At 35.3% G+C, this 24,855-nt stretch overlaps 1 protein-coding gene and 2 long non-coding RNA genes across 17 annotated transcripts in view; 2 read left to right on the top strand and 1 right to left on the bottom strand.

The window, feature by feature from the left end:
- Positions 1-24,855, bottom strand: part of LOC146404833 (uncharacterized) — a 1,439,763-nt gene that overhangs the window by 217,593 nt on the left and 1,197,315 nt on the right. The gene's annotated exons all lie outside the window — the stretch shown is intronic.
- CAMKMT (calmodulin-lysine N-methyltransferase) overlaps positions 1-24,855 on the top strand; it is a 406,172-nt gene that overhangs the window by 110,539 nt on the left and 270,778 nt on the right. The window lies entirely within an intron of this gene.
- On the top strand, positions 18,443-22,017 carry LOC146404841 (uncharacterized). The gene is made up of 2 exons (XR_014842035.1): positions 18,443-18,579; positions 18,882-22,017. It is a non-coding gene; the product is annotated as an uncharacterized LOC146404841 (long non-coding RNA).

Here is a 24,855-nt window from a genome sequence, read left to right as displayed (position 1 = left end):
TTTAAATAGGGGGAACACAGCAAACAAGAAATCAAAGACGTAATTTCAGAGAGTGATAGGTTCTTAAAGGGAGGCTTTTCCATTTAGTAATCTACTCTGATCATGTTTTTTGCCATATAGACTCAGGTGTCAAATGTGATGCTGTTTTTTCAACCCAAGATTTCCAAACTGTCTCAAATTTTTTTGAATGTAAAGAAAACAATACAAGTATACTTTTGTTAAAGAAAAGTTAAATGCTTTTGTGTGCCTTGTTGTAATCCAGACTGATATCTCTAAGAAAAAAACTAATAATTTTTTTCTCCCAAGTGCTTAATATGTGCACCAGCTCTCTTCTAAAGCACTTTACTCATTTATTAACTTAATAATAATAATAATAATAATAATAATAATAATAAAAAGCTCTAGGAGTTCCCATTGTGTCTTGGCAGGTTAAGAACCCAACATAGTGTCGGTGAGGCCAGGTTTGATCCTTGGCCTTGCTCAGTGGGTTAAGGATCCGTTCGTGCCACAAGCTATGGCGTAGGTTGAGGATGCAGCTCAGATCTGGCATTGCTGTGGCTGTGGCATAGGCTCCAGCAGCAGCTCCATGTTGACTCCTAGGCTGGGAACTTCCATATGCTGCAGGTGCAGTCCTAAAAAGAAAAAAAAAAAAAAAAAAAAAACCCTAAGAGGAGGTATTATTATTATTGCTCCCAGTGGAAGAAACTGAGGCAAAGAAGATTAAATAACTTGCCCAGTTATACAGCTAGTAAATGGGTGAGGTGGGATTAAAACCTAGATAGTTTAGCTCGAGAGTCAATATTCTTAATCACTATTACTCTATGGCAATGTGAAGAAATTATTTTAGCTGAAAATATGTTTCTGTATTAAAATGCAAGTTATGGGAGGGAAGGGAACGTGTATTGAGTTCAACTCTATCTTTGCACTTAGCACTCACTGAACTTGGGCTATAGAGGGTGCCCCCAGGTTGAATGCACTAATATAAATGAGTATTATATGTTTATTGCCAAAATAATATTCCATATCAAGTTCTTTTGAAAATCTATTTTACTTTTTCTGCTTTGCTGGTATATGCCTTATGTATATAAGTATATGCCTTGTATGTATAATCCAGCACCAGTTAGAATGATGACATGATCACTTACTAATGATGAGTTCAGGGTAGAGCCAAAATTCCTTAGCCTTGCTCATTTCATACCCTGTCTACCCTAGATATGTGGGTTTCTCAGTGGATTACATCAGAATGAGCTCATATAGTATCTTTGCATAATACTTCATACCCTTGTGTTCCAAAAGGGTTAATTCATTTTCAAAATATGAGCAGTTTCCTTCTGAAATTTACTAAGAGGCAGAATGTGATCTAGCTTCCAGAAGGTTTTGAGTAAAATGAATATGAGACCTGCATATTTCCATTTCCAATTTTGTTTCCTTTCTCCCTGCCTGTATTTTGGAGGAGATAATAACATTATTTTGTAAGTATCAAATTGAGTGAATGGAGGGTTTCTCATATTCCATGGTTTCTTTTATAAACAAAAATAAAACAAAAAGTCTTAAAAATATCATACATAGACACTCATATTGAATTGTGAACAATAAAGGACAGTAAATTAAAAGTAAATCATTCTCATCACTCAAAATAATTCATATTCTCATCATCTAAAGCTATTAATTCTATAAATATTTTGGTAATTATTCTTCCAGATAATTGGAATATTTAAGTACTTATATATTTTAAATAAATTAGTTTATAGTTTTATGTATCATTGTATAATCTGCATTTTTTTCAGTAAACAATGTGTTTTGGATTTATTTCATGGCAATGAACACCATATGAATATTGTTATTTTTATTTTTTTTATTTTTTATTTATTTATTTATTTTTTCAGTTTAAAGGATTTTCAATTTCTTTTTTTTTTTTTTTTCCCACTGTACACCAAGGGGGTCAGGTTAGGGAGAAGGAGGGATCGGGAGCTTGGGCTTATCAGACACAACTTAGAATAGATTTACAAGGAGATCCTGCTGAATAGCATTGAGAACTATGTCTAGATACTCATGTTGCAACAGAAGAAAGGGTGGGGGAAAAACTGTAATATTGTTATTTTTAATGACTACTTAACATTCTATTATTTGGATTTATCATTTTTAAATCAGATTCCTAATAATAGACCTAAATTCCTTTCTTCCTTTTATTTTTGGTGTTGCAAAGAAAACTACAGTGAATACACACATACGCACATATACGCGCATAAATTATTGCTCTGGATTAAAGGTTTTGTTTTGCGTGTCATTGTATAAAGTCCTTGTGCTTATTTCTTAAGGCATGTCTTTGTGAAGAGGAGTATTTTATGAGTGAGTAGAAATATAACTTAGGTATCAGGTATTTTTTAAAATGCTTTTTAATTTTTAAAATCTGTATGTTTGTTCTCTATCTTCTTTTGTCTTTATTCTTTGCAGTTTGTTGGAGAAACTGAATTACTTGTCCTGTATATTTTCCTGTAGAGTCTGAATTTTGGCAATTACATGCCCAAGTTGTCATTTAACATGAACCATTATCTTCTGTATTCCCTATAAATTACTTCAAAACTTAATGACTTAGAGTGACATCAGCAACATGGTGGAATAGGAAGCCCCAGACCTCTGTGTTCACAGACACACTGATTTAACACATTATATTGTTCAAAAAGCCTTTATGAGAACTCCGGAGACCAGTTAAGAGATTGCAGTACAACAGGCAAACTCAAAGCCAAGAATAGCTATATTGAAATTAATAAGAAAAGCTATTTTATTCCAACCATGTCATCCCCTTCCCTAAGGTAACATAGCTCAGAATCAGAAAGAAAAGCCCAACTTATGGCTTATCTCTTCAGAAGGAAAGAGAAGTGTGGAATGTGCCTCCAAGTTCTGGCTTTTGGGGGGCTGCATCAGTAACTATTTTCCGTCTCACTTGACTCTAAATACTGACCAAATTGGCATATCTTAGATGCCTGGAAGCCACAGAATACAAAAGAGAACTCAATGGCTTGTTGCAGTGCCAGAGAATCTGTAGTATCACAATAGACACCATAGAGAGCAAGAGAATACAAGCTCCCAAAGAAGAAAATGGCAAACCTCTCTAATTGGGAAATTATACATACAAACTCAGAGAAGACATCTCCATAAAAAGTTTGAGAGGACCCTAGAATCTCTAGCTGGGCTTATTGTTGATAATCTTTTCTGTACAAAGCCAGTCCACTCTGGGAGAGGTGGCTGTTTTTTCGGATGTCTACTCACAACAAAAGATAACAAAGCATAGAAAGAAACAGGGAAACATGACCTATGTGGCTCAAATCAAAGGAACAAATTAAATTTTCAGAAATTTTGACTCTGAAGAAATGTAGATCTATGAATTACCTGATACAGAATTCAAAATACATAAAAGAAGTTCATTTTGCTACAAGGGAACACAGATAACCAAACAAAATCAGGAAAACAATGCCTGAACAAAATGAAGATACCAACAAAGAGATAGAAACTATAAAAAATAACCAAACAATTTAAGAGCTGAAGAATATAGGAATTGAACTGAAAATTTCACCACAGGGGAATCAGGAGCAGACCTGATCAAGCAGATGAATGAATCAGTGAACTTGAAGATGGGTCATTTGAAGTGATCAAGTCAGAGGAACAAGAAGAAAAAAGAAGAGATGTGAAGAAAGCCTAAGAGACTTATGTGACACCATCAGATGGATCAATATCTACATTTTGGGAGGCTCAAAAAGAGAAGAGAGAGAAATTGAGGCAGAGAGTTTATCTAAGAGATGATAGCTGGAATTCCCATTGTGGTTCAGTGGTAATGAATCTGACTAGTATCCATGAGGACATGGATTCAATCCCTGGCTCCACTCAGTGGGTTAAGGATCCAGCATTGCTGTGAGCTGTGGCATAGGTTGCTGACATGATTTGGATCCTGTATTGCTGTGGCTGTGATGTAGGCCAGCAGATGCAGCTCCAATTGACCCTTAGCCTGGCAACTTCCATATGCTGTGGATGCAGCCCTAAAAATGAAATGAAATGAAATAAAATGAAATAAAATAAAATGAAATAAATAGATGGATGAAAACTTCCAAATCTGAGGAAGAAAACAGACACTTAAATTCAAGAAGCTTAAAGGACTCCAGCTAAGATGAACCTCTTTGGGCCAGCACTGAGACACATCATAATTAAACTGTCAAAAATTAATGACAAAGAGAGAATCTTGAAAGCAGCAAGGGAAAACTCACTTGTCTTGTGCAAGGGAACTACCATAAGGTTATCAACAGATTTCTCATCAAAAACCTTAAAGGCCAGAAAGGAATAGGATGACATGTTCAAAGTGCTAGAAGAAAAAAAAAAAAAAAAAAAAGTCAACCAAGAATACTATATCTGGCAAAACTTTTTCATAAATGATGGAGATAGACAAAACTGAGGTTGTTCATCATTATTAGATCTGCCTTGCAAGAACTGCTAAAAAGAATCCTTCAAGTTGAAATGATAGGACACTAGAAGGTAACACAAAAGCGTCTGAAGATATAAAGCTGTCTGATAAAGATAAATATAAAGGCAAATAACAGAATCCTGAAATACTGTAATGGGTATGTAAATAATTTTTAATTGAAGTATAGAATTTTAAAGATAAAAGCGTATAAAATAACCACAAAACTTTGTTGGTGGATACAAAATATAAAAAAGTTGTAATTTGTGACACTAATAAAGTAGAGGGAGATGTAAAGGAGGAGTATAGTGTTTACATGTGATCGAAGTTATCAGTTTAAAACAAATTGTCACAATTATAAAATGTTTCATGTAATCCCCATTATAACCACAAAGAAAATACCTATAGAAGATGCACAAAGGAAAATGAGAAATAAAGCATGTCAACACACACACACACACACACACACAAATCAATGAAACGCAGGAAGACAGGAAGAGTAGTAAAGAGGAACAAAAATAACTGAAAGACATACAGAAAAATCACTAACAAAATGGCAATAAGTCCTTCCCTACCAGTAATTACTTTAAATGAAAATGGATTAAACTCCCCAAGGAAAAGCAGAGTGGCTGAATGGATTTTAAACAAATAGGATCAGAGCTCCTGTTGTGGTTCAATGGAAATGAACCTGAGTAGAATCCATGAGGATGAGAGTTTGATCCCTGGCCTTGCTCACTGGGTTTAGGGACATGGCTCAGATCTGACATTGCTAAGGCTGTGGCATAAGCACGCAGCTCTAGCTTTGATTTGACCCCTAGCCTGAGAAATTCCATATGTTGCAGGTGAGGCACTAAAAAAAAAGGATCCAACTATATGCTGTATATAAGAGACTCACTTTAAATATTAAGGCTATACATAGACTGAAAATGAAAGAGTGGAAAAAGATATTAAATACAAGTGGTAACCTAAATAAAGCAGGAGTGGCCATACTTATAGTAAACAAAATAGATTTTAAGTAAAAAAACTGTCATCGGAGTCAAGGAAGGACATTATGCAATGTCAAAAGGGTCAATTCACCAGGAAGAGATAATAATTATAAATTATATGCCCCAACAGCAGAGTACCCAAATATGTGAAGCAAATACTGATGGAACTGAATAGAGAAATAGCCAGCACAATAATAGTTGATTTCAATACCCCACTTTCAGTAAGGGACTGATCAACTAGATAGAAGATTAATAAAGAAGGAGGGGATTTGAACAACACTATAGATCAGTTGGAACTAATAAACATATATAGAATACTTCATTCAACAACAACAAAATACACATTCTTCCCAAGCACATACAGAATGTCCTCCAGGGTGGATCATATGTTAGGCCACAACCAAGTCTTAACAAATTTAAGAGGTATACCAAGTATCTTTTCCAGCCACAGTGGAATGAAGGTGGAAATCAATAGCAAAAGGAAAACTGGGAAATTCACAAATGGGTGGAGATTAAACAACACAGTTTTGAACAGCCAATCTGTCAAAAAAGAAATCACAAAAGAAACTAGAAAATATCTTGAGACAAATGAAAATTAAAACAACATCAAAATTTATGAGATTTAGCAAAAGCAGTGCTAACAGGAAAACATTTAATGATAAACACCTATATTTAAAAAGAAAAACAATCTCAAATTAACAACCTAACTTTAAACCTTAGGAAACTGGAAAAAGAACACACTAACCTAAAGTTAGTAAAAAAAAAAAAAAAAAAAAAAAAAAAAAAGAAGGAAATGATAAATAGTAGAGCAGAAAGAAATGGAAGAGAATAGAAAAGCAATAAAACATCAAGGAAAGTAAGAGTTAGCTTTTGGAAAACATAAACAAAATGAAAACCCTTAGCTAGACTAAGAAAAACAAGAGAAGACTCAAATTACAAAAAATAAAAAATGGAAGAGGGGACATTGCAACTGATGCCACAGCAATAAAAGGAGCATAGAGACTATTATGTACAATTATATGCCAATAAGTTAATGTGTAACCTAGAAGTAATGGACAAATTTCTAGAAACACATAACCTACCAAGACTGAATCATGAAGAAATTAAAAAAACAACTGAAATACAGAGAACAGAGTAGTGGTTACCAGAGGAGGAAGAGTGGGGGAGGGTGAAATGGGTAAAGGGAATCAGCTGTATGGTGACTGGTGGAAACTATATTTTTGGTGGTGAACATGCTGTAAGATATACAGAAGTAGAAGTATAACATTGTGCACACAAAATTTATTTTATAAATCAATGTTATCTCAATTTAAAAAATCTGACCAGATCTGTAACTAATAAGGAACTTGGTAAGTAATTAAAAACATCTCAGTGAAAAAAACCCTAGAACCATATGTTTGAGAATTATATCAAACATCTGAAGAATTAACACTAGTTTTTCTCAAACTCTTCTAAAAGTATCGAAGAGGAAGGAACACTTCCAAAATCAGTCTATGAGGCCAACATTACCCTGATACCCCAGTCAGACAAAAAAAATTATGAAACAAGAAAACTGTAGACCAATATCCTAATGAATATTTGTAGATAATTCTCAACCTAATACTAGCAAACTGTATTCAACAGCACATTAAAAGAATTATACATTTATTGTAATTTATTCCTGGAGTTCAAGGATGGTATAGATTAGCAGAATGAAGGACATAAACCATTAAGGTCCTTTCAATTGATACATAAAAGGCATTTGACAAAATTCAGTAGTCTTTCATGATAAAAACATTCAACAAAGTAGGAATAAAACGAAAAGTACCTCCACATGATGTAGGCCATACATGAAAAACCCACAACTAATAATCATACTCAATGGTGAAAGACTGTAACATTTCCCCCTAAGATCAGGAAAAAGGCAAGGATGCCCACTCTCACCACTTCTATTCAATATAGTACTATAAGTCTTAGTCAGGGCAGTCAGGCAAGGAAAAGAAATAATTGGCATCCAAATCAGAAAGAAAGAAAATTGTCTCTGTTCAAAGATGGCATAGTTTTATATATAGAAAAGCCTGAAGATGCCACAAAAAAATCTACTAGAACTAGAATTCAGTAAACTTGGAAGGTACAAAATCAATACACAAAAACCATTTGCATTTCTATATGGCAGCAATGAAATCTGAAAGAAATTAAAATAATTCCATTTACAGTATCATCAAAAAGAATAAATAATTGGGAATAAACTTAGGTGAGGAGGCAAAAGACTTATACACTGAAAATGACAAAATTTTGCTAAAAGAAAATTTAAAAGACAAATAAATGGAAGGGCATCCCATGTTAATGGATTGGAATAATTAATATTATTAAAATACCATACTACCCAAGGCAATTTATAAATTCAGTGCAGTCCCTATCAAAATTCCAATGGCATTTTTTTTTTTTTGCAGAAATAGAAAAAAAATCCTAAAGTTAATATGGAATCTCAGAGGACCCCAAATAGCCAAAACAACCTTGAGAAAGAAAAAGAGGCCTCACACTTTCTGATTTTGAAGCGTATTACAAAACTGCGGTAATCAAAGCTACATGGTACTAGCATAAAGACTGATACATAGACAAAGGGGACAGAATAGAGGATCCATAAATAAGCCCTCACATATGTGGCCAAATGATAATTGACAAAGATTTACACATAGGGAAAGGATATTCTCTTCAACAAATGGTGTTGGGAAAACTGGATATCCACATGCAGAAGAACGGCGTTGGACCATAACCTTATACCATGTAAAAAAATAACTGAAAATAGATTAAAGACCTATATGTGACATCTAAATGTATAAAACTCTTAAAGAATACTTAGGGAAAAGCTTCATTAAATGGGATTTAGATTTCCAATCTTGGCTCAGCAGTAACAAACCCAACTAGGATCCATGAGGATATGGGTTTGATCCCTGGCCTTACTCAGTGGGTTAAGGATCCAGCATTGCTATGAGCTATGGTGTAGGTCACAGATGCGGCTCAGATCTGGCATTGCTATGGCTGTGATGTAGGCCAGCAGCTACAGCTCCTATTGGACCCCTAGCCTGGGGAACTTCCATATGCTGCTTATGTGACCCTAAAAAAGTGGGGAGGGGATTTAAATCCATTACATTGGATTGCAGTGATTTCTGGCTATGACACCGAAAACATAGACAAAAAGGCAAAAATAGACAGATGGGAGTTACCATCGTGGCGCAGTGGAGACAATATTCCACCTAAGGGTTTAGGCTCCATTGATTGGAATGTAAAATGCACTGCCACAGTGGAAAACAGTTTGCAAAAAACCTAAAAATAGAATTACCACATGATCCAACAATCCCTCTCCTAGATATCCATTCGAAAGAACTGAAAACAGAGCTTCGAAGAGATATTTGCACACCCATGTTCACTGCAGCATTATTTACAACAGCCAAGAGGTGGATGTAACCTAAATGTCCATCAATAGATTATTTGATAAAGAAAATATGGTATATACATAAAATAGAATACTATTCAGCCTGAAAAGGGAATCCTGTCATTTGCTACAATATGGCTGAATCCTGAGGAAGCTGTGCTAAGTGAAATAAGCCAGTCACAAAAAGATACACATTGTATGATTTCACTTATATGAGGTATTTAAAGTAGTCAAACTCCAAGAAACAAAGAAGAGTGGTGGTTGCCAGACACTGAAGGAAGATGTAAAGTGGAGGTTTTGCTTTTGTTTTGTTTTTGGGGGGCTGCATGTGTGGTATGCAGAAGTTCCCAGGCTAGGGGTCGAATGGGAGCTGCAGCTGCTGGCCTGCACCACAGCCACAGCCACAGCCACGTCAGATCCAAGCCACAAGCTGTGTCTACAGCCTACATCACAGCTCATGGCAATGCCAGATCCTTAACCTAGTGAGCAGGGCCAGGGATTGAACCTGTATCCTCATGGATACTAGTTGGGTTTGTTAACACTGAGCCACAACAAGAACTCCTAAAGGGGAGTTTTTATTCAGTGGGTAGAGAGTTTCAGTTCTGCAAGATGAAAAAATTCTAGAGATCTATTGCATGACAGTATGCATAAAGTTACTACTGTACTGTCACTTAAAAATGGTTAGATGGTAAATTTTATGTGTTTTTAAAAATTGCACTCAAAATGGCCTAACAGCAATAATTTTTGCATATCTCATCAGCTTTGCAATTCAGGCATCTAGTCAGGGCTCAGATACTCCTCGTCTGCTCTTTCTGGTGTTGACTCAAGTTGTTCAGCAGGTGGGTGCAGTGGTCTGGTTGGGTTTGGTTAGAAGGTTGAATTCAGCTGGGAGTGTTACCCTCGGGGCTTACAATGTAATTTCTTTTGCATGGTAGTTCTCTTTGCTTATTTATCCTTCTTTCATGGTGGGTGCCATTCCCAAGAACAAATATTTGGTGAAACCATAGAGAAATTGTATAGTCTTTTCTAACTTAGCTTCAGGAGTCTCAAAGCATCACTTCTTTCTATTGATGGTGATGAATTCAAAGCCCAGTCCAACTTCAAGATGATTCCACTTCTACCTCAGTGGAGGATGGTGAAGGTTTACATTGTAGAAGAGCATGTAGAGGAGATCTTGTTGCACTAAAATTCAATTGGCTGTTGTTGTCTAAAACTTATATCCTAGCAGTTTCCTCAAAAAGTTATGGTTACATACCCTGACTTTTGCATGTCTGCAACAGTTAGAAGTCTTTATATTTGAAAGTTATTTTAACTAGATAGAAAATTACTAGCACATATTTTTTCATTAAATGTCTTAAAACTCTAAATTGTTTTTGGCATAAATCTTTGCTTTTGAAGTCTGTTGCAATTTGATTTCCTTTTTTTTTTTTAAATGACTTGGCCATTTATCTAGATAGCCAAAGGTCATGTATGATGTCCCCTTTCAATGTGTGGCTTTAGGAGAGTGTGTGTGTGTGTGTGTGTGTGTGTGTGTGTGTGTGTGTGTGTGCACATATGTGTGTTAAATTTCATAAGTGTTCTTCTTCAGTTAGTTTCAACTTTTGTTTCCTTCCTCAGGGGCCTCTATTATATGCATGTTGAATCTTCTTTTTACTTTCTATATCTGTTACTTTATCTCACGTCTTTATGATCTCTCTTAGTTCCTTTTTGGTTTTAAGATTTTTCCGGAGTTCCTGTCGTGGCGCAGTGGTTAACGAATCCGACTAGGAACCATGAGGTTGCTGGTTCGGTCCCTGCCCTTGCTCAGTGGGTTAAGGATCCGGCGTTGCCGTGAGCTGTGGTGTAGGTTGCAGACGCGGCTCGGATCCCGCGTTGCTGTGGCTCTGGCGTAGGCCGGTGGCTACAGCTCCGATTGGACCCCTAGCCTGGGAACCTCCATATGCCGCGGGGGCTGCCCAAGAAATAGCAATAACAGCAACAACAACAACAAAAGGCAAAACGACAAAAAAAAAAAAAAAAAAAAAAAAAAAAGATTTTTCCTCCATTTCACTTTCTCTTTCTCTTAAGGCATTATTAGTTGTGTTTATTTGCTCTCATGTTCATTTGGTTTTCTTTTCATTTTTGGAAGAAATTTAATTTTTACTTTTTTTCCCTTTTTATCACCTTATTTCTGAGTTTTCTAATTCTGGTTTATGTTTTTAAATATCCTTTATCATGTTCTTAATTGCTTTTAGGTTGTTTTAAAATATTTAAAGTTTCCATCTGTTTTGTGGGTTCTCTCTGTCATGCTTTGATTATTTGTAGATATGATTGATTTGCTTTTTAATTCTTTTCTTTCTCTCTCTCCCTCTCTAATAGGGAATTTCCACGGAATTCAACTGCAGTCTTTTCTGTGGCTCATTTTTATGTGAAAACAATTATCTTGAATGTTTAGTTAGGGAGGTTGGGTCAGAGTAGATTTTCTAGCTTTACAACTCTAGAACTCTCAATTCTGCTTTTAAAAATATGATATCATACTTTATGAGATTTCTAGTTTCTTCTCTTCTCCCATTTTTATTTGAATCTTCTCTCTCTCTTTTTTTGGGCCTTATTGCACCATCCTGTTCAATTTGCATCTGACTTATAGCCATTTGCCATAGTGGTTGCTTTAGACCCTTTGCCCTCTTACCTGCAATTTGGAGTAGTCAATAGTCTCTCTCATTTTAAGTTGCTGTTGTCAGATTGGCCCTTTCTGCTTTCCAAGCAGGACCCGATTTGCAATTTGGAGGTGTGCATGGTTTGTTCCCACATGTGTTTTGGATTCATGGAGGTCTTGTCACCTAGCTTAGTTGTAGCTGTGTGTATGGAGTTCAGTTTTACTGTTTAAAAAGTATGCTACTATCCTGAGTTAAGAAACTGAATATTGAATTTTGCTATGTATTCCTAAGCTAATATCCAGAAAAAAATGTCTCATGTCTCATTTATATAGTATAGATTCATATCTGCTTTTCCCTTCTCTCAACAATCTTAGGTATTAGCCCTCTTTTGAAATTGTCAATTGGCAAAAAATAAGACCTTACTGAATTTTTATTTATAGTTTATTGATTACTTGTTGGGTTAACCACATCCATAAATACATGGATCGTGTATTTTTGATCCATTTTTTTTCTATTGTGAGTTGTTTTTCTTTTGTCTATTTCCCCATTGCTATGCTTATCTTTCTTACTAATTTTGAAGATTTCTTTGAATAGGGATATTGACCTTTTTCTTGTCATGTTTTGTTAGTATTTCTTCCTTAGCTGTTTTGTTTGCCTTTCAGACTTTGAAAATTGTTTTAAGATTGTATATAACTGCATCAGTATTTTTATTATTATCTCTTATCCTATGAAAGGTAATAATTAAATTACTTAAATTACATATGGAATGATTTAGATCAGTAAAGTTTTTAAATCTGTTCACATTTCCTTCCTACTTCTGCTGAGACTGGTTTGTGACCAATGCTTTTCAGTTACCATCTTGAGGAATAAAGTGGAGGAGAGGAAAGATGGGGGAGTGGCTGATTTAATGTTTACTCTTCCAATGCAGTACTCTATCCATCTAAATGGACAGCTCTACCATGATGTTTCTTTTATTTCCTCTTGGATTTGGAGAAGAAGGATAAAAGGAATGTTCCCTTTGAGGAAATAGCAGTCGAATTGTTTCATGGTATATCTTCCCATCGTTATTACTAAAAAGAAAATCAGAGACATAGATTGTTAATTGGCAAAAGTATGTTTTTTGGGCATTTCCTTTCAGTTTCATTTTTAGAAAAATTATAGGCCTCATATTAAGGAACCAAGCAGTTTATATAATTGAAACTTCATTAATAGGTTTTACATTTTATTTACCAAAATGGAAATAATCTGTTTTAAAAACTAAACATTGGAGTTCCCGTTGTGGCTCAGCAATAATGAACCTGACTAATATCCATGAGGATGCAGATTTGCTTCCTGGCCTTTCTCAGTGGGTTAAGGATCCCGGGTTGCCATGGGCTACAGTGTAGGTTGCAGATGCAGCTTGGATCTGGCATTGGTGTGGCTGTGGTGTGGGCCAATGGCCACAGCTCCAATTCCACTCCTAGCCTGAGAACTTCCATATGCTGCAGGTTCAGCCCTAAAAAGACAAAAACATAAAAATTAAGCATTGAATCACTAACAAATTAGATCTAAGTAAACTACTCCATTGCTGGAGAAGGATCCCAGTGGTGAGTTATATACCAGAACTTGTTTTTTATAAAGTGCACTATGTTTAGTATATTTTAGAAATAATTCCAGAAAGCCAGTTTAAATTTTAAATGTGGATTTAGAGACTTTAAAAATTGTGAATCACTATAATAAATATAGTATAATATATAATATGTATCAAATAATAAAAAATAAGGAGAAAAAGAAAAAAGTAGGTTGAGAGGAAAAATATCTAGAGAAAATTAAGTTATATACAACAAATTCCATTTAATAGGAAATAGTCAATAAGGACAATGTAACCTTTCCATTCTGTGATTTTACTCTCTGGAATTTTTTAGTAGGTACTCTGAGGTTACAGAATATAAAAACAACCCTCTATCCTTGGGGAGTTTACAGTTTAATATGGGGTAAGTAAACTATGTGGTAAAACCTAAATGACAAAAGCTTAAACAGTTTATGAAGAGAAAATCCAGCTTCCCAAGAAGGTGACAGACTTGCAAGAGTCATAGTCCTCTGTGGTTGCTTTTGGTTAATGAGGTTCCCATCATTTATCTGTGCTCTTCTTTTCAACTTCCTTTCACCCAGCAAGCTAGAACCAATTGTTCTTTAGAGCTTATCAGTCAGGCACCATCCAAATTGAATACTATCAAGCAGCAATTATATGAACTCTAGCACAGGCTATCTTCCTACTTGTAGCACAGAGCAAAAAGAAGGATGATCTGCTTTGAACTCCTTAGTTTCATCATGTCATATATGGTATATAAACATCATAATAAACATCTAGTTGTTTGGAATTGATCACTTGAACTTAATAGAAATTTAGAGTGTAAAAAGATAAACATTTAGAGAGAAAAAGAAAAAACTAGTCATGTGCTAGAGTAATTACACACACACACACACACACACACACGTAAAACCAGGTCAACATATTTCGTTACTATTTAATTTCTATGTGTGTCAACCTAACTAACTCTCAAATCTCTAAGGCAGTGACTGCTTCAGATTAAAATTCAGCAAACTGCTGGAGTCTTTCTTGGTTTTCCTCACCTCTCTAAACTAAGTGCTTCTCCTCTGTATTTTATCTCTATCAATTGTATTAACACTGCTGTAGATGGAGTGAAACACTCTCTATTCAAATTTCCTGTTTCCGCATTTGCTCTTTGTATTACAAAAATATGAGCTCCTCAGACAAAGTTAAGTATCTTTGCCTTACTCAGGTACATAGAAGACTGTATATAAACTGAATACTTATAAACAACAATGTAGACACTCAATGTGAAATACTGGCTAGCACAAAACTGATAAGACCTGAGACATAGTGATAGATGCAGTCCAGCAATATTATTATTATTATTATTTGAACAAACTTGATTCTAGTATTTACCAAAAAGTATACAATTGAAGGAGCCAAATTGTAATTGTTCTGTTGCATGTGGTATTAGTTTAATATCCATCATGTTCTTTTGTATCCTCTTGAAAAAATAATGAATAATCTAATAAATTAAATTATTCAATACATTAAATAGTTTAACAAATTAATGATTTAGCAAGTTTTATTAATATCTGATTTAAGTGTTAAAGGAGATAAATGAAGACTTAACAAAAGCAAAAAGAAAATCATAGTGGATGATAGGAATTTGTTGTCTTGAATAAAGGAATATAAGACTGGCCTTATTTTTAAAGTAGGAGTTTGTAAAACAAGGTAGGATTCTTGAAAAGAATCAACTGATATTCCCAAAGCAGAGCTAGCAGCAACTGATGTATATTACAAGAATGACCCTCAGTGGGAAGAAGCTTCTTGGCTAGCCCCATATTTTAAAGGGAAATTTCATTCAAAAAGCCTCATCATGGTCTCGTTTTCATTGTGATTTACTAGAAGCATATGGTGGTCATATCAATAGTACCCTTCAAATCAAAATGCATCATCATTCAGGAATTTCTGAAGGGGAAATAGTCTGTGACTACACTCTCTGAGAACCATCTGTTCCCCTACCTGTGTTCCTTAGAACTGAAGCTTTAGGATAGCCTTCAAAACCTTTTCTTTTGTGTCTTATTATATAATACATAGTGACTGAAATATTATTGCATTTGATTTTTTTGTATAAAACAGGATTAAACTACTGTTTTTTAAATAAAGAATAAGATGACTTTGCTTGATTTAAAAAGTCATCTTCCTCTTAATATGTTTAAGACATCTAAAATGCCTTTTGTCCTCAGAGTAGCACTGTAGCTCTTTGGTGCCTGAGTTGATATTGCAATTTAATACTGCACCTACAAAGAAAATTATAGTTTGTAAACTGTTCTAAGTGCTTTCAAAATGAAGACACTGCAAAAGTGGTAAAAGTATGTTGTCAAAAAAAAGGAGGTAGGAGATTATTAATTTCTTGAAGATTAAGAATAGTATAAATTCAAATGATCCCATTCATTGACATGGGGTCCCTTTACAGGTTTGCGTATTATAATATGTTTTTTAAATGGGACAGATAATGACTTTGTAGTATCTGCTACAAAGATGATGCATCTTTTTTTTTTTTTTTTTTTTTGCTGTGACATTATTGTGTGATAAAAACTTGTCATTCAGGTTTTTATAGTGCTTTATTATATGTATTTTTAAGAATTTTGAGTGACCCAATTTTGTAAAATAACTGTCTTGTAAAAAAAATGCATTAGTGTCATGTGTTTCATGTACCAGTGACACAATACTTTTTGTTTTCCATTGATTTAAATTAATGAAATGGGTGCTTACTTTGTAATCCACAAGCCTTGCCTTGGGCAAGTCATGTAATTTCCCTGTCCTTCAGTTTCCTCGTCTATAAAATGGAGATAGTGTCTCATAGGCTGGTCTAAGGATCAATGCTTAGCAATAAAAGGCCCCTAGCACCTGACAAATTGTGGTACAAACTATATCATAACTATTACAATCCAAGTAACTTATTACTATAGTAATAAAAGAAAGTTTCACACGATTATATCAGAGATCGCTCTGGGTCATAGACTCTGAGAAAGTATTTTTAGTGAGGATATAGAGAATTTAGGAAAATAAAAAGACTATGTAAATGAAATTTGAAAAACTCCATTCACATATCTAATCACTGTCTTAACAAACACACTATGGAAGTCCAGTTCAGTACAGTTCATTATTGAGTGAACAGGAACTGAGAGATTTGTTCTAATAAAGCATGTACATTTCATAATAGAGCAAACCCATGATGTCATCATAAAGCTTGGAGATACCCAGGATTAGGATATATACATGTATCCTGAGAACCAGTGGATGTTTACAGAGCTGGTGTATTACTTTCAGTACAATGATATTGTTTACATAAAATATATATCAAATAAATTTGCTTAACTCTATTACAAACTATTTTAAATCTGTAATTGCCCACCATGGTTTGGGAACTGAAAAAAAATTAAAGTTGAAATTGTTAATGAGTGAATAAATAATTCAAAAATAACTTGTGTGGATCGATGGAAATAAACCGTAAAACTCAAAAGTAGAGGTTTAAAGCCCAGTTATGTAGATTTCTTTGTTGCTAGGACAATTTTGATTGAATGCGTAACAGCTTCCTCTATTCCTCTATTTGCCTGGCTGCCACTTCTCAACTGTGAAAGGGATCAAAAGACAATCAGAGCTTTTATCAGTAGCACAGAATAGTCATTTGAAGAAGATGGTGGCCAGACATGTATAAATACATAAAGAAAAAAATTAACGTGACAGGCCTAAATTCAGGGCTATCAGCAAGTCCATGATGGTGGAAGAGTGGGCTCAGGCTGAGGGTGGAACATGATAGTGCGGGACCTCATGGGATTACAAACTACCTCACACAAAGGGAGGGGTGATGCTGCTATGTACAGTCCTAAATGGCAAACGTGGTGTATGGAAGGCTACAGTGACAATTTTGGTGACCTTAAAGAATGTATATACCATAGCGTTAATATATAAAATTAAGAGCAGGGTATGTTAAATATACTCTAGGAATCTGTGGTTTTGTGACCAAAGACCAGAATGATACTCAAAAACAAATCACAAGTTTTTTTTTCTGCAAAAACACGATGAACATCTGGATAGCTGGCTAAATTTTCCTGTATTCGTCCATGTAATATTTCAGGAATAATCAACATCTCAATAATAATTTACTTGTTCATAGCTCTGATTTGGGTATTGTTTTGTTTCCCTGTTTTGTCCTAAGTCTTTATTTTTTTTTTCTTGCCACTTTCTGTAATTGTAGGTAGAAGTTTAGAGTTTAGCATTTGTAAAATCTTGCAGTTGAATTCAAGTTGTCAGTTGATGGCATGTCTACACTTGTTTGTATAGTGGAAGGTATTTGTTTATTTTCATAGTACAAATGCTACTTGACTCTGAATGTTTTTTGTTACAAGGTTTTCTTTGCTTTATAAGACCCCTTTATTTGGCTTCTGAACATGTCAAAATTCTTTACTTCTGACCTTGGTTATAACACTTTATTTTTGAACATTCAAAATGCTCTCAGATCTTTAACAGTAATAAAGGCATTAGCTGTTCTAATTAACTAGTAAGGACAAAATGAAACAAAGGGACACCCTTTGTTTTGTCATTCAATGGTTACAATAAAAACAGAAGAGTTATTGGCTTTCTTTTCCAAAAAGAGTATATTGGCCTCTTTGGTACCTGCTATTACCTCTGAAGGTTTGAGCTTCTGAATCTTCAACAGTGAACAACTTTTAAAATGTGCAGATTTGCTTAAAATTACCTAATTGTCAGTTTTATGGTTACTTTATTATAGACTATAATATAATCTAGGAAGATGGGACTATATTTTGGTAATTGGCATTTTACATTCTACAAACGCTCTCCTTCATCTTGTCCCTTTGCAGTGAGGCTCGGCACAATGCCTCTCTCTTTTGTGGCCTTGTTGGTATAGCATGGCACAAAGTGACATCAGATTAGCAACTGGGGAACACTTTGTGACACTGCTTTTGGAAATGAATTTGCCGAGTTCAAGTCTGTTTTTTCCCATCTCAAATCACCTAGCAACTTTAGATTCAGGCAGAAGTTGGCGTTTATTTTACAAAACATGGAAAAGCTTTTAAACTAACGTTTCTGAGGTAAATCTGTAGCAAAAGTGAGGCCACCTGCTGTTAAGAAAAGTGCTTACACATTCAGCACATTTCTGTCCCCAACAGAGGGTTCGGCTGAGTAAAACACTGCCAATTATTCTCAGATCCTATAGGTGGCAGCAGTTCCTGCGGTTTCAGAGCATAACAATGGCTTGATTTGTGGGTCTAAGAATAAAGCTGTCATGAACTCATGGGATCTTTATACTGTAAGGGCTCTTCTTTGAAATGTGATACATGAGAAAATTGCCTTTAGTTTTTAGTGTCTCTTTTAAGATTTTTTTTTTTTTTTTTTTTTTTTTTTTTTTTTTTTTTTTTTTTTTTTTTTTGTCTTTTGTTGTTGTTGCTATTTCTTGGGCCGCTCCCTCGGCATTATCGTTGTTGTTGTTGTTGTTGCTATTTCTTGGGCCGCTCCCGCGGCATATGGAGGTTCCCAGGCTAGGGGTTGAATGGGAGCTGTAGCCACCGGCCTACGCCAGAGCCACAGCAACGCAGGATCCGAGCCGCGTCTGCAACCTACACCACAGCTCACGGCAACGCCGGATCGTTAACCCACTGAGCAAGGGCAGGGACCGAACCCGCAACCTCATGGTTCCTAGTCGGATTCGTTAACCACTGCGCCACAACGGGAACTCCTTTTTTTTTTTTTTTTTTTTTTTTTTGTCTTTTGTCTTTTTTTGTTGTTGTTGTTATTGTTGCTATTTCTTGGGCCGCTTCCGCGGCATATGGAGGCTCCCAGGCTAGGGGTCGAATTGGAGCTGTAGCCACTGGCCTACGCCAGAGCCACAGCAACGCAGGATCCGAGCCGCGTCTGCAACCTACACCACAGCTCACGGCAACGCCGGATCCTCAACCCACTGAGCAAGGCCAGGGATCGAACCCGCAACCTCATGGCTCCTAGTCGGATTTGTTAACCACTGCGCCACGACGGGAACTCCTCTTTTAAGATTTAAGTGGCTTTTCTTTCTTTTAAGTTCTATTTTATATTTTAAATCACTTCCCCAAACAAGTGTTCACACTACCAATTTTATGCTGTTATATTATGAAGTAGAAATCTTTAGGTAATCAGAGAGAAAGACATGATAGAAACATTTTTTTTCCTGTTCCCTTTGCCTCCTCAATTACGGGAATAACCCATTGTTGATTTTTATTGCCAATCTGATCTTGGGATTCCTAATTGCTATACAAGCATAATTTTCCTCATGTTTAGGAACCGAATGGTTAATGGTTTAACATTGCCATTCAACTTCTAGGAGGCTTTGAACCAAACTATAGCACCTATAAGAGAGTGATTTTATCTGTTTTTTTTTTTTTTTTTCTGGCTCCGTGCACCCAAATACACATACACATTTGGTCTTTTTGTCTATTAGGGCCACACCCGCGTCATATGGAAGTTCCCAGGCTAGGGGTCCAGTCGGAGCCACAGCTGCCAGCCTACACCAGAGCCACAGCAACTTGGGATCCAAGCCATGTCTGCGCACCACAGTACCTGGCAACGCCAGATCCCCAACCCACTGAGCGAGGCCAGGGATCGAACCCGCATCCTCATGGATCCAAGTCAGTTTCACTAACTGCTGAGCCACAATGAGAACTCCCCAAAAGAGTGATTTTAAAACCACTGTCTTTAGTAAATACTGTGTTTTTCTGTAGGTGGACTCAGAACTGAGGGAGTGAGCACACTTAGAGTGATTTAATCACCTTTTGCCTCTGAGAAGCCGTAGAGTCATTATCACTATGGCTGGTCAGTTTACACACACACACACACACACACACACACACACACACACACACACACATACACACATACACATCCCTCCAGCCATCCAAAATGAGCTCCACATTAGGTATAAAGATTGTTATTTAATTTCTTAAAATTTTATTTGAGTATAGTTGACTTACAATGTTGTATTAGCTTCAGGTGTACAGCAGAGTGAATCAGTTATATATATATACATATATTCATCCTTTTTCAGATTCTTTTCCCATATAGGCCATCACAGAGTATTGGATAGATTTCCCAGTGCTATACAGGAGGTCCTTGTTACTTATTGATATTGTATATAGTGGTATATATATGCCACTCCCATTCTCCCAATTTATTCCTCTCCCAACTATTCTCCTTTAGTAACCATCAGTTTGGTTTTGAAATCTTTGAGTCTGTTTGTTAATCATTTAATTTTTTTTTCTTTTTTTGTCTTTTTGCTATTTCTTGGGCTGCTCCCGCAGCATATGGAGGTTCCCAGGCTAGGGGTCTAATCAGAGCTGTGGCCACCAGCCTACGCTAGAGCCACAGCAACTCAGGATCCGAGCAGCGTCTGCAACCTACACCATAGCTCACGGCAATGCCGGATCGTTAACCCACTGAGCAAGGGCAGGGACCGAACCCGCAACCTCATGGTTCCTAGTCGGATTCATTAACCACTGCGCCACAATGGGAACTCCTAATCATTTAATTTTAATGGTCAAAGTGATTATTTAAAAAAATTCCCAGCTGATTATTTTATTTAATTCAGAGAGTTGCAAAATCCTAAATGAAATTACTTTTTTGATTTAGGTTTACAGAGCCACAGTTGTGGCATAGGTTGTAACTGCTGCTTGGATTCAATCTCTGGCCCAGGAACCTCCATGTGCTGAGGGTGCAGTCATTAAAAAAAGGCAGTTGGAGTTCCCGCCATGGTCATGGCACAGTGGGTTAATCCAACTGCAGAAGCTTAGGTTGCTACAGAGGTGGGGGTTCAATCCCTGGCCAGCTAAAGGATCAGGCATTGCTGCAGCTGTGGCTTAGATTCAGTCCCTGGCCCAGGAATTTCCATATGCTGTGAATGTGACCATAAAAATAAAGAAAAGAAAAAAAAGAGTTAAGCTTACTTCTGAAATGTTTATTCAGAAATTTAGCAACCTTTGTCTTATTATTCAAATTATCCAGAAGCATTAAAATGATAATTTATTCAAATTAATATTAAAATATGGGGATGCTATCTTTTAAATTTAGGAAAGACTAGATTCTCTTTATTTATCCTTTGAGGTAATAGAGGAGTAAATTAACTTCATTATATGAGAATCTAATATATTTTGAAGGCAAGAAGTTAAACTGTTATTCTTTTGGAACTGACTTGTTTTTATTAATTACATACCTTTTAAACTCTATTGAATCTTAGTTTTTGGAATTAATCTGTTTCTATAAAGTAAGTACATTATTGAACTCTAAAATTAAAGCATACATATTTATATGCATTATATATATCATGTACAGATTTGCATGTATATATTTCTTTTAGATAAAGAAAAGATAGCTTTATAAAGTATAGAACATTTGGATCATAACAGAAGACATATACTTATATCTATCATCCATATATTAAAACACCTTGTGTTCAGATGGAGTTTTTCATAAAGACTGATGAGTGTTGGATATATGTTCATAGTCCATCTGATGGTATGAAAGGAAGCAGAATTATAAAAGCAAAAAAGTTTACTAGGAAACTTCCATGTTCTTAATACTTCTAATTGTGTGTATTGTCTGCTGCTTAACAAACCTATGTTGTTTTTAAAACAGCTATTTGGAGCCAGGATACAAATCAGTTTATTTTTGAATACTCTTAATATATATATGTTTATATGAAATCTATTTTTGATTGCATAATGATAATTTAATCATGTATAAATACATTTCTTTTGTCCTTGCTGTTGTGTTTGTTATATTTCGAATAGCTAGCTGGGAATTTCCCTGGTGGCTCAGCAGGTTAAGGATCCAGCATTGCCACAGCTATGGTGTTACAGCCCAGGTTTGATAACTGGCCCGGAAACTTCTGCATGCTGCAGGTGCGGCCAACACACACACACAGACACACAAAACCAAAAAACAAATAGTTACTTACACAGCCCAAACCTGTCATGTAAGGCAAGCCTCTTTCAGTTATCTGGGAGCACTGTGTTCTTTAAAAATATTTCAGTCAAGATACACACCAAGATATTTCAAAATGAGTTTCATTTTTTTTGCAATTCTTTTTAAGAAACTTATGTTAAAAGTAATCCCATTTTCTTAGTTTCTTAGGTAATTTTGAATATAAGGGTGACCACTTAGCTCTAGTTTATAAATTTTATGAAGTATTTTATTAAAATGTTCTTCAAGGAATTTATATTACTGTTAAGCAAGATATTCTTTAATATTAAAGTTGATTTTATTTTTTGTAGTTAAAAGTATTTTGTGGAATGAAAAAGCTTTTATGAGTCAGATATTGTGATTGCTTGGAGTTGTTTTCAGCAGTTGAAATGTTTGTAGGTTTAAACGATAATGTAAAAATATTTTAGGTATCATAATTATGGAAAGAGGAAATGAGATTTGGTTAAGCTTGAATGGTTTAGACTCATTTAAATCCAAATGTTAGTATTTCTTTTCCTTTCCTTTTAATTAAAAGTTCCGCTCATCTATTTAAAAATGATTTTGCATTTTATTTCCTCATGTTCAGTAATAGCAAACTTTAATATTAGTAAAATATTACCTAAAAGATGTTCACGGAAACTGTTTATGTGTTTGAAAGGACAGGGTAAGTTTCACTCCTGTGTTCTGAGGGGAATTTTAGGGCTTAGAGAACAGTATGACAGGCTGATACGGAAAGACTTTCAGGAAAGGATGCACAGTGACTGACAGATCTGAATTGGAGGCAGCAGAAGACACAATAAATCCTTGCTTGTATGTAATGGTTGATGAATGGGACTTCTCATTAATCGAATTTTCCTCTTTAACCAATGATTCACATATGCATACTGTACATGTGATCAGTTTTGTAAGGTTTAGAATATAGTAAGATAAACTTAAGCTTAAACACATACTAAAAATAATTACTTCTAAAAAAAGGTATCTTTGGTGTGAAAGGTTACCATCATGATCATCTGTTGATATTTTAGAGTCCTGTTTATGGGGATTTTAAAAGAATTTGATAATGATTGTGCTTGTTGGTTGCTTGGGTTCCAGATAAATGAATGTTGTAAAGTGTTTTCATCCGTAAATTTAAGGATATTTATTATTTATAAACATTTAAATAAAATATTATTATATAAACATCATTCCGACTGAGTAGTATAATTAAAAAAAGAAAAAACAGGGCCTCAGGCAACTTTTTTCCCAAGTGGCTTTCGACGTATTCCTGGATCATGGAAATGGTCTTATGGGTCACCTTAGGAGAGCCCTGATATTTCATAGGCCTGAAACTTTGTAGAATCTATGTTGGGTATTACTATGAGCGTGTTTCTTTCTGTATAGGGGAGAGAGTGATAATTGTAAAGGCCAATTAGTATCAGAAACATGCCATGTATTCCAGTATATATGGGGGGAATTGTTCTTTCCTATCAGAGATGCTGCATTGTCTTCTTGTGCGTCTGGTCCTGTGACCCCCAAAAAGGGCCTTTTGAGCATGGGCATATAAAAGCAGGCTCTACTTAAATTTAATATTGTAAAAGGCACCAACTGTACCATAGAGAATTATGATGCCAGTGGTATAGTTTTGCGTGCTCCCAAATCAGATCAACAAGTATACATAGCATGCATGCTGTGGGCAAGACATGCACTTAATTAGCACTGTATGAAAATAAGGTGAAGATTCCTATGACTGATGTTTCCCCCTTCAAGCCTTGACTGGTCTGCTTCATCTACTGTCTCATCTAAAAGGTTTTGTCACCCTCAGGCAGTATGGGGAGAACAAAGCCTAATGTGAAATTTAGCCTCCCTGTTTAACATTTAAAGTCAACTTCTTATTCAATTTGAGTATTTTTTCTTAGTTTCTCTCATCCTGTCATATAAACAATGATGAGATCAAAATTAATTACTCATGAATTCAACCCCAGTTATTGAGCTTTAGTAATTTTAAGGTGTAGGGATCCAACAGTTCCTGTCTTGAAGTCCTTTGTAGCCTAATGGATGATACCAGTCTTAAAAGTCATCGAATGTCATATGTGAAACAGACAGTACAATTACTCTCCTATGTGTAGAAAGTCTGTATGGAGGTGGTTATACATGGCTGATGGCACAGCCCAAACTGCAATCCTATATTCTTAACTCCTAATCATAGACCATTATGCTTCTGAAATTTGCTTGTTAAGTGGGATATTGAGAACTCAGAGCCATAAGAACATATTAAAGTATTTATGTAACTGAAATTCTAAGGGAAAATAATGCTGTTCCACTCCTCAAAAAATATAAAACAAAAATTATATGAGAAACCATTCATTTTAAAAACAGATAACCAAATAAAATTGGGTTTAGTCAAAAGAAGAGTAACTCTGAAAAACTCTTTGTATTCCAAAATTCTAACAATTTTGTGGTTACCCTTAATTTTTTTAATTTAAATTTTTTAATATAATTTTTAAATGTTACTTTCCATTTACAATTATTACAAAATATTGGCTATATTCCCTGTGTTGTGCAATACATCCTTGAGCCTATCTTATACTCGATAGTTTGTACCTCCCACTCTCTCACCCCTGTATTATCCCTCTCCCTTTCCCTCTCCTCATTGGTAGCCACTAGTTTGTTCTCTATATCTGTGAGTCTGCTTCTTTTTAGTTATATTCACTAGTTTGTTGTATTTTTTAAATTCTCCGTAAAAATGATATCATACATTATTTGTCTTTTTCAGACTTATTTCACTCAGCATAATGCCCTCCAAATTCATCCATATTGCTATAGATGGCAAAAAAATTGTTCTT

This window comes from Sus scrofa, chromosome 3 (assembly GCF_054392235.1).
Source record: "Sus scrofa isolate SSC_HxYL_T2T_F1_AM1 chromosome 3, Sscrofa_HxYL_maternal_Yorkshire_Landrace_v2.0, whole genome shotgun sequence".
Classification (NCBI taxonomy): domain Eukaryota; kingdom Metazoa; phylum Chordata; class Mammalia; order Artiodactyla; family Suidae; genus Sus; species Sus scrofa.
The sequence above is the reverse complement of the archived record's forward strand: the minus strand, read 5'-3'. Positions and strand labels throughout refer to the sequence as shown.